The 8416-nt window shown below is 37.5% G+C and overlaps 1 non-coding gene across 1 annotated transcript; it reads right to left on the bottom strand.

Moving 5' to 3' along the window:
- Positions 1-1162: 1162 nt before the first annotated feature.
- On the bottom strand, positions 1163-1290 carry LOC114634195. The gene has a single exon (XR_003713288.1). It is a non-coding gene; the product is annotated as a small nucleolar RNA SNORA17 (small nucleolar RNA).
- Positions 1291-8416: the final 7126 nt, after the last annotated feature.

Genomic DNA, 8416 nt, shown 5'->3' with positions numbered 1-8416 from the left:
CTTCCCCTCTAATGACCTTGGGGCCTGATGTCTGGTCTATGTGGCAAGAGATTGGGGGGCAAATTTCGTTTGCCTGTGTAACCTTGTGGCAGAGAAGTGGCAGGGCCAGCTCTTTCCCACAATAAGACCCTCAAGTTCAGCTCATCTGTGCTCTGCCATCAAGGTCAGCTCTAATGTGCTGCCCAGCCAAGATGCAGGACCCTGTGTCCTGAATGATACAGCTGAAGAGGTTTAGGGCCAGCTCTTCTGCTTTTATGACTCAAAGTCCACTCTCTTGACTGCCATAGGTGGAAAAGAGGTGAAGAGGATGTCCCATGCATAATGATGAGTGCTAACAGAAGTTCTCTCATGCTGCTTGTATCCTCTGGGCCAGCACACCCACAACTCCTGCAATGTGTGGGCCCAAGCAACTGTGACAACTGCAGGTGGCTAGAGCTAGCATCTACTCTCCTGATTTCATGCTTTCAGAATCATCTCTCCTACCATGCCCAGATGATGAGGTGAGCCAGTTCAGCCCAATCCTCAGACACCAACATGTCCCCAGGTCCCAACTCAGACCATGGATGTTTGCTGGACTTTAGTGGTGACAGACACCTGCTAATACTGTGTACCCAGTCATAGCCCCCTGTTGGCAGCATAGGCCACTACTTTACCATGGTCTTAGTTATCATCAACAGCTACTCACAGCAAGCTGTTCCTCATAACCCTCTAGTCCCCGGTTCTGCCTCTCTTCTTTGTGACCACATTCTCCTATTTCTTCTTTTCTCCCATTTATCTGCCACTCACTTGCTCATCTTAGAAGATCTTGTAGGCTCTTGAAATCATATCAAAAGAGGTCTCAGTTGAGCTATGCCCTGCTTGTGCATTTTGTCTCCAGGCAAGGGTCATTGTGGACATGATCTGTCATTTGGGTCTGGCTGGTCCGGGAGTAGTGGTCATGCTAGCTACGTGTCTGGGCCCCATGATGCCAGACTGGTGTGCATTTTGGACTTTCTATTTGCCCTTCCTGCCTGAGTGGAACCTTGCAATGGATGTCTGTCATTCCTGTTCAGGGCCCTTGAACTTATGTGAGGTTCTTCGATTTTTCTGTTCTCCATCCTGGGAGACAATCTGAGACTGCCTAATACAAGTCTTGTCTTCTCAGGGTCCCTTTTTTTCAGAAAATGGTAGGCTACTTATCAGGCAGATGTTCACAGATCAAAATACTGAAGAGACAAAGTGTCTCTCTTTTCTGCCACTTATTGACACACATGTGACAAAGTAACACCTGAAATGCTTTTATAAGGCAGTAATGGACAAGAGTCTTAAATATTCACAGTTTCGTAAATGGAGAAACTAGGGCAAGAGGAGATTAAGGGAACTTCTAAGGAAAGTTATATATTTAGAACTTTCTGATGTATGATACTATGAATAACCAAGGGTAGTTAATTTTTTTTTAAATGGGACAGGTGAAATCATAGATGAAATTATTAAAAAGGAACAGAGAGATGGCTCCACAGAAAGGAGGACTGGCTAATCTTGTAGAGGACCTGTGTTCAGTTCTTAGTATGCAGCTGGTGGTTTACAACCATTTATAAATACTTTTATAGAAAATCTGATGAGCTCTTCTATTCTGACTATCCTGGGCATAGATGTGCATAAAGACAGACAGAAAGACAGGCAGACAGGTGGGTGGGCATGTACACACACACACACACACACACACACACACACAAAAGAAAAATTAGTCTTAGCCATAAAAGATCCCTTAAAACAAAGATAGCAGAATAAGAAGGAGAAACTGAAACTGAAAGCAGAGTAGAAAGTGGAAAACAACCTGTGACTCAAGCAAGAGCTCTATTGGTGGGACTCAGTGATGGGAGTACCACAAGCTAAAACAGACAGCTCTGTTATTCCTACCCACAGCAAAAGCCCACAGCACTTATATTCCTTAACACCACTGATGATGTCATTTGATGTTTCAGTGATTCTTCTTGCTTGACCGGCTGGCGCTTGAGGAGAAGCCTATTCTATCACTCTGTATATCAGATACTAGGATAGTGTCTGTAGACTTAGAAACAAGAAGAAAAAAAACAAATCTGGGAACCAGAAAAGCAACCTCTACAGATATAGTCATGGATGGTAAGAAGCCTAGATGTGGAAATATGGAGAAATAGTATCAGCAGGAGGATCAGGTCATGGATGACACAGAGGTCTGGGCATCATTTGCTGTGGAAAAGACAAAATACTATCATCTGCAGATAAGAGCAGAGAACAATTGCCTTTGTCCAATAAACTGATTAGCCTGTATTGCTACATAGCAGTGCTGTGCTGTGTTCAGGGATGTTAACATTCTAGATTCACTATGACACACACTATGAGTACTGTTTTTTTTTTGTTGTTGTTTTTCTGATTGTATTCTTATGCCCATCTTTAGCCATCTGGTTGTTCTTAATGTTGGCAGACCTTGAATTCCCTGATGGGAGCACACCTCTGGGTTCCAGGTAAAGATGATAGTCCCTGAAGTCAACAGATTTCCAGGCATGTGGGCAAAGCTGAAAGTGCCTGGTGGCTTCAGGCCTCTGGTTGTTCCTGGTGGAGGCTGGCCTCCCAGGAAGCAGGAAGAGCTGGTGGTCTTTTAGACCTCTGGTAGAGGTATTCTTGAAGAGGGAGCACAGAGAGGACAGGGCAGAATTCATAGCTGCTGGGCTTGCCATGGGAGCCAATGAGCAGGGGTTTGCTTCTTGGTGAACTTACCTGGTTTCCCCAGGTAGCAAGAGGCCTTCAGGAATGTAGGCAGAGTTCTGGCCAAGGAAATGGAATGCAGAAGGGGCATGGCTGGACTTGTATCTGCTGGGTTTGCTCAGAAAGTGCAGCAGTCAGGGAATTTTGGTAGCAGTCTCACCTAGTGGTTCCTGAGGGCTACAAGCCTCTAGGATTGATGGTAGAGGTTTGGGCTGGAAGTGATTATTTATTTAATATACAGTTTTCATTTTAAAATAAACAAAATATGTGCATTCCAAATATTTTCATTTATTTTTATACTCCCAGTCAGACAAATACAATAAATCACAGGAGATATAGTACATGATTTTAACATTTACCATTCATGAAGTATTTCTCTGTAAACTTGACAAATAGGAACAAAAGCTTAATTATTCAACCTATAGAGAATGATTGAATACATGTTCTCATTTTCACTCCTTCCTGTGTTTTTGCCATATAGCTCTTATTAAGTATCTGGTGCTACCTGATACACTGTTATAAGCATGTTATCTTCCCATTGATCACCACATATTGTTTTACTATTGCCACTCTTCACATAGAAGATATTTAATGTAATTTTTTTTTATAATTATGAGAAGTCTGCATGACTCTTCCCTCCATGTGTACTGTAGCACTCACCAGGGCCTCTGTATATTGCTCCCTTGAGAGTACCCCTCCATTGACACTCTATTCTATAAGTTCAGTTGTAGCCTTCAGTGATTGATTATCTCCTCAGGCTGCCTCCTCCAAATGAAATTGTTTGTTAGGTTGTAATTACTGCTGTTGTTGTTCAGGATTCCTAGAGAGAACAGAGGGAAGTGAGAGGAGAATGGAGAGTGAGGTTGAGCCCTGAGTCCCACTGCTGATCACATGTGTTCTGTTTATGTATGAGAAGGCATGTCTTATCCAACAGCATAGAGCCTGTGAAGCTTACATCTGTGAGGAGAGTTCAGATGTTCAACAAAGTATGCTATAGTAGAGATTATAAAACAGATGGACTGAATGTTTGGAGATATGATGTTTGGAGATAGGCCTAGAAGGCTCTTATGGCTTTCATTTTACTTTGTGAAAGGGAAATATTAGTGTATAACAAATTATATGTAAGATAAACATCTTATTTGTAATAACCATAAAAAAGCAACTGCAAAGAGTGCTCTTGAAGTCTGTTTAGACTCCTCTGTAATTATTTTAGCTCCTATAGATGATATTTTTGATTGTCCTGTCTCTGAGCTTTGGGGATGTAGATTCAATCTCTTTCGGGTCTTGTATGAACCTTGTACAAAATAGGGGAAATATATATTTGCACTGTTACCTGCAGAAACCATCACAGTCTCTATAGCTCTTAAATGACAAGATATGAACCTGATTTTCTGAACACACAGGATTAGTAACAGCGGATCAGGCACAGAATTCACTCTCAAGATCAGTAGAGTGGACCCTGAGGATTTGGGGTTTCTTTAGTATTTGAAAGTTTTATATATTTTCTCACACTTATACAGGCCCTAACAAAAATGTCCTTACTTTGAATGACCCAGCTGTCAACTCTGTAATTGTTCTGTGAGACAGAGAAGTGTTGAGGAACTCCATCAAAATACCTGAAGGACTGTACATCTTCATTACAGCTTATTGGACTTTTTGTTTGTTTGTTTGTTTCTTAGGCTAGAATACCAATGATATTGCATCTACCTCAGAAGAATAGTGAACAGTCACCCTCTCACCATAAGAATGATGAGGTAAAGCTGAGTGTAAACCCATATTCTTCCTAGAGGCTTTGTCTGCCTTTAGGAAACTGAAATGTATTTCTTTGTTAAACTCTTTCCTATACTTATTTAATTTGCCACATTTTTTACTTTTTTGCTTAATTCCATTTTACTAAAGTAAATTCACAATATAAGCTTGTGTTCATTTAATGTCTTTCCATATTCTCCCTATGGTGTCCATTCTACTTTATTTTTCTGTCATTTTATTCTAAATATACATTGGAAATTAAAAACATAAATAATAATTACATATTCTTATTTATACTTTCTATTCTCCTCTTCCCTTTAACTTTGAAACTCTTATTCTCAATAATTGTTTTTCAACTGCAATTTTTATTTGACTAAGTGATTTAATTTTCTTTGCTTGCATGGGTGTGACTTGGGGATTATGTGCCAGAACATAGCAGCAGTGGCTACACCACTGCAGAGAATACCTCAGTCATTCCCGGCAGCCACTAACTGCTAATACCCTGTTACTAAAGAGTGGGAACTCATCAAGCCATCAGTTTTCATGATAAAATATTGTTGGGTCTAACCTTGTATTGATTTCCACAGCAGTGAGTCCATGAGTACAGGGACCATGTCCAGAACTCCTGTTTCACAGATTTCCTTGCTTTTCTTTGGTTCATAAATTTCCCCTGCATTTTATTTCAGGTGTTCCATGAACCTGAATATATCCAGTTATTTTTAGCTCATAGAGCTTCCAGCCTCAGATTCAGTACCACCCAATACGAAAAGGAATTTCTCTGATGAATCCAGACAGCATCACTGATCCATAGGTATAAGCTTAATAGTTTTAAACAAGTTTGATACCATGTGTATTAATCAAAACCCTACTTGTAAGTTACATGAGAGGGCATATGACTTCCTCAGCCATGGTCTCTTGACTGGATTTACAATACCAGATGCTAGTTTCTGTCAATGAGTGGGTCACATTTTTAGCCAGAACACTCTAGGTTAGCTCTGTGGTAGAAATCTTTGTGCCATTTAGCATCCTGCCAGACAGCTGGTTGTTGTCATTGGTCATAAAGCTAAAGTTGAATAAGATTTTGATAACTTTTACCCCATCAGGGTTTTGCAGAGAACCTTCCAGAACTCTAAAACCTTGCCAGCCAGCTGGAGACTTTCAATTGATTTCTAACACCATTTTACTATTTTCTGCCAAGAAAATGCAGTGTCCTTAGCAATATAATTTAATCTAGTTCTTGTATGCAAAACAGAAACATGGCAGTACATGTATTTCTTTTTGGCTTTGGGTCTCTCACATAAAGAGTTTCTATACACTCTGAGATTTTCTTTTATAATGTGTGGTTTCTAGAGGAACATTATCTACAATGCTTTTTACTTTATTAATTTGCCCTTTAAAATATAGTCAAAATGTCAAAATTCAAAGCTAGAATCCATGAATGAGATTGGACAGGTAACATTTATTTTTAACACTCAGTATACATTTTCTAGTTTCAGATATTTCCTTATAAATGTTATGATTATTTATTTATTTGTTTATTTATTTATTTATTGCTAACAGACACACTAGAAACCCATTCCTCACTTCCAACATTTGCTATAACCATAATCATAAAACAATTAATTTTAATATTCATCATATTTCCACTTTCTGGATAAACACTAAATGCATACCATTCTAGTATTCTATTTATTTCATGCTCTCATAAAGATAAATTCAAAGGAACAAAGGAAACATATCTCCTAACTTGTACATGTAACATTTAAAAATGGCAGATATTTTTCTATAAAATTGATGAAAAGAGGGGATACAACAGTTGTTCAACTTGAAAGATAGCAATCACATACATATGGCTTCATTTTCACTCCTTCTTGTGTTTCTGCAATATAGCACTTACTTGTGTGTATTGTGGTGACAGATTTTAGGATGTTCTTTCCGTGTCAAGCACCACGTAGTATTTTTTCTATTGTCTACCCTAATAGATTACCTATTAGGGTATATTACGTTTTCAGCCATAGACTCTTGACTGGATTTATAAAACCAGACAATATTTGATATAAGGCTGCCTCAGATTGTCCATAGCCCCTAACAGTGAGTTTCCTAAGATTTGAATATTTATAGAATACTGAAATGTTTACTTATCATCAACAAACTCATTCCTAGGAAGGTATAATACAAAAACAAAATAATTTATTACTTAATGCAATCTAAGGCCCATTTGTAAATGAATATTGAAAGTTTTTGGAATTCCCTTCATATTTGCACATGTCATTGATGGAGAAGTGGTAAGAATTCAGATCCCAGATGCCCTACAACTTGATGATTCACTAGTTTTAGGTTGAGACGAACTCTCATCTTGTAGTCATGAACTGAATGTGTCCTGAATGAAGCTTACTCAGATGCTAGGGCTATCATGTAAGAATTCAGAAATGTCTTTATGCCTCAAAGATCAAAGGAAGACACAAATACAGCTGTTAGATAACAGGATTGTTCTTCCTATAGATATTCAGTTAGACCAGCCCAATTTATTGAAGACACATTTTTTTTTTTAAATCCCCAATGTATAGTTTTAGTTTTATTTTGTCAAAAATGAAGTATATATAAGTGTTTGGGTTCACTTTAGGGACTTCAGTTTGATTTCATTGATCAATCTGTCTGTTTTATGCCAGTCATCATGTGGATTTTATACAAAATATCATGTCATTTTTATTATAATCACTCTATAGTAGAGCTTCATATCAAGGATGGTAATACATACAGAAATTCTTTTATTGTACCATATTATTTTAGATACCCAGGATGATTCTTTTTCTACATGAAATTGAGTATTGTTCTTCCAAGATTTGAAAAGAGTTATATTTGAATTTTGATGAGAATTGTATTGAATCTGTAAGATTGCTTTTGGTAACATAGCCATTTTTTTCTATGCTGATTCTATAGATCCATAAGCATGAGATATCTTTCTATCTTCTGATAATATTATTCAATTTCTTTCCTCAGAGAGTTGAAGTTCTTGTTATACAGGTATTTAACTTGCTTTATAACAAGATATCTTACACTATTTGTGGCTATTGTGAGTTTATTTTTCCTTTGTATATAATTGGGCTACTGATTTTTTGAGTTAATTTTCTATCCAGCAATTTTCCTGAATGTGTTTATTAGTTGTGGGATATCCCTGGTAGAATTTTTTGGGTGACATTTGTATACTATCATATCATTTGCAAATAGTGATTTCTTTGACTTGTTCCTTTAAAATTTGTATACCCTTGGTCTCTTTTAGCTGTTTTATTTATCTATCTAAAACTGCAAGGCATATTTTTATAGACATTCAGAAAGTGGACTGCCTAGTCTTTTCCCTGATTTTAGTGGAATCACATTATATTCTTCTTTCTTTAATTTTATGTTGGCTATTGGCTTGCTGTACATTATCTTTATCATGTTTATATATGCGCCATGTATTCCTGATCTCTCCAAGACTTTTAACATGAAGGGGTGTCTGATTTTGTCACAACATTTTTGAGCATCTTATGAGAGGATCGTGTATTTTTTTCTTTCTGACTTTTTACATGATTGATCATATTGATGGATTTTCTTATGTTGTATATCCATGCATCCCTCGGATAAGCTCTAGTTGATGATTTCTAGTTGATGATTTTTCTAGTGCTGGATGATTTTTTTATGATTTTTGGATTCACTTTGCAAGTATTTTTGTTCATCAGGAAATTTTGTCTGAAATTCTTTCTTTGTTGAATCTTTCTGTGGTTTATGTATCAGGGTGACTTTGGCCTCTTAAAAGGGATTTGGCAGTGTTCCTTCTCTTTCTATTTTGTGAAATTATTTGAACCATATTGGTATTAGTTCTTTTGGGAAAGTCTAGTAGAGTTCAACATTAAAACCACCTCTCCCTAAGTTTTTGTTTGATTGTGTGTCTTTTAATCCCTGC

Source organism: Grammomys surdaster, unplaced genomic scaffold (genome assembly GCF_004785775.1).
Source record: "Grammomys surdaster isolate TR1022 unplaced genomic scaffold, NIH_TR_1.0 903, whole genome shotgun sequence".
Taxonomy (NCBI): Eukaryota; Metazoa; Chordata; class Mammalia; order Rodentia; family Muridae; genus Grammomys; species Grammomys surdaster.
Note: the sequence above shows the minus strand (reverse complement) of the source record. Positions and strands in the feature narration are given on the sequence as shown.